Below are 2174 nucleotides of genomic sequence, written 5' to 3'. Positions count from 1 at the left end.
TAAAGAGTTTAGACTTATTTCAGTGGATAATAAGAAGCTGGTGACAGCTACGTTCTAGAAAAATTAATCTGGAAGAGATGAATAGGATGATTGGGAAGGCAGACACTGACAGATCTGACAGTAAGGAAGCCCGTTAGGAGGCTTTGCAACAATCCAGGCAAGAGGCTGGTGGGAGCAAGAAAACATAGTGATCAGAAGGGAAATGGGTGAAGGAGATAGCAGCTGCTGGGCTTGCTAAGGAATTAGATATGGAGGGCAAAGCATAGGAAAAGTCAAAGCTGCTGCAAAGCTTTTTGCTAGGATTGTTAAGAGACTTGATGGTAACATTAACACAACAGGGAAGAGAGAAAAGAGGAACTGATTTGCGGCAAGAAGGGGGTGAGGGATCTTGGCACAAACTGTAAAGATGGTGAAAACATACAAAAGTACCAAAAGACAAAGGTTTGGCAAAGGTTTCTTTTAATATAGACAATCTATGGATACCATATAGATCATATATAACAGTAACCACCTAAAAAGTCTTCTCTGAAATCTTCCCGCTATCCCACACATAGGCCGACATTTTGTGAAACAGAGGAATGGTGTGCCATTTTAACAAACATTGTCATGGGACTTAGCTAAATTCAGCTCTTCTATTAGATAGTCTCTTTTTTTTTCTTTTTTGAGGAAGATCAACCCTGAGCTAACATCTGATGCCAATCCTCCTCTTTTTGCTGAGGAAGACTGGCCCTGAGCTAACATCCGTGCCCATCTTCCTCTACTTTATATGTGGGACACCTGCCACAGCATGGCTTGCCAAGTGTTGCGTGGGCCCAAACCTCGGATCCAAACCAGCAAACCCTGGGCTGCTGAGGTGGAACACGCAAACTTAACCACTGTGCCGCTGGGCCATTCCCTAGGTAGTCTCTTTTAGATGACAGATCATTAACATTTACTTACTTATATTTATCAGGGATAAGTATCATATATCACAGATGCCTTATTAATTTCAATGACTTAGAGTCATTTTTAATTTACCCCATATAGAACATGTGATCTTTGCTCCTTTAGGATAGAATTTATCCATTGACAAAATTTAAAATATTTTAGATGCTATGCAACTTTACATGAAATTGGACATGTTCATTTTCTTTTATACACGTATAAAATATGGCATTATAGGATATTAGAAGGAATACCGTAACAATTTCTGAAAGAACACATAGGAAACTGACACAGCAATTACCTCTGGGGAATGGGGGAGGGTGGGGGAGGAGGGAGCTGCACCTTTCACCTTTCATTGTACACTCTTTTATGTGGTTTGCTTTTTTTAAAGCATACTTTGGTTATATTTTTTACCTTAGGTAATTCAATCTTAAGAAATTGCATGAGATGAACATAATTCTTACTATTTTTAACTCTAGAAATAATATTAGATATTCTTAAATTGCAACATCAGATTTCCATGGCTAATGTGCAGTAGGCAGTTGGGAAAGGTTTGTGAATGTGAGGTAAAGGGTAATCAGGAAAGCAGGAATTTTGGGAAATCACTTCAGATTTCCCTCTTATTTTTGCCTTTAGAAATCTGATATTTAAAAAATGAAAACTGAAATATTCCAGTCTTTTTCTACAGCCCACTAAATCTGTACGTTGTTTCTAACAAGACAGTATAGTGATAAAGAACAGAAGCTTTGAATGTCTACTTCTCTGCTTAGAAAACAAGCAGTCTTAAAGACTTACTAAATATCTGATCTTCAGTTTCTAATCCATAAAGTGTGGGTGATTCCTCTCCTCAAATATGATGTGAATATCAAATAAGATCATTTAGACGTAGGACCTACCACAGTGCTCAGCACATAGCAGGTGCTATATTCCTCTCACTTCCTTAGTATGTGCACCCTAGGCCTGCAGAACATTATTCATTCAGTCAGTCAACACACATTTACTGTCTACCTACTGTGTGCTAGGCACTGTGCTAGATAGTCAAGATATAAAAATGAATAAGATAGGGGCCAGCCCGGTGGCACAGCAGTTAAGTTTGCACATTCCGCTTAGGATGCCTGGGGTTCGCCGGTTTGGATCCCTGGTGTGGACATGGCACCACGTGGCAAGCCATGCTGTGGCAGGCTTCCCACATATAAAGTGGAAGAAGATGGGCATGGATGTTAGCTCAGGGCCAGTCTTCCTCAGCAAAA

The sequence above is a fragment of the Equus quagga genome, chromosome 2 (genome assembly GCF_021613505.1).
Source record: "Equus quagga isolate Etosha38 chromosome 2, UCLA_HA_Equagga_1.0, whole genome shotgun sequence".
NCBI lineage: Eukaryota > Metazoa > Chordata > Mammalia > Perissodactyla > Equidae > Equus > Equus quagga.
Note: the sequence above shows the minus strand (reverse complement) of the source record.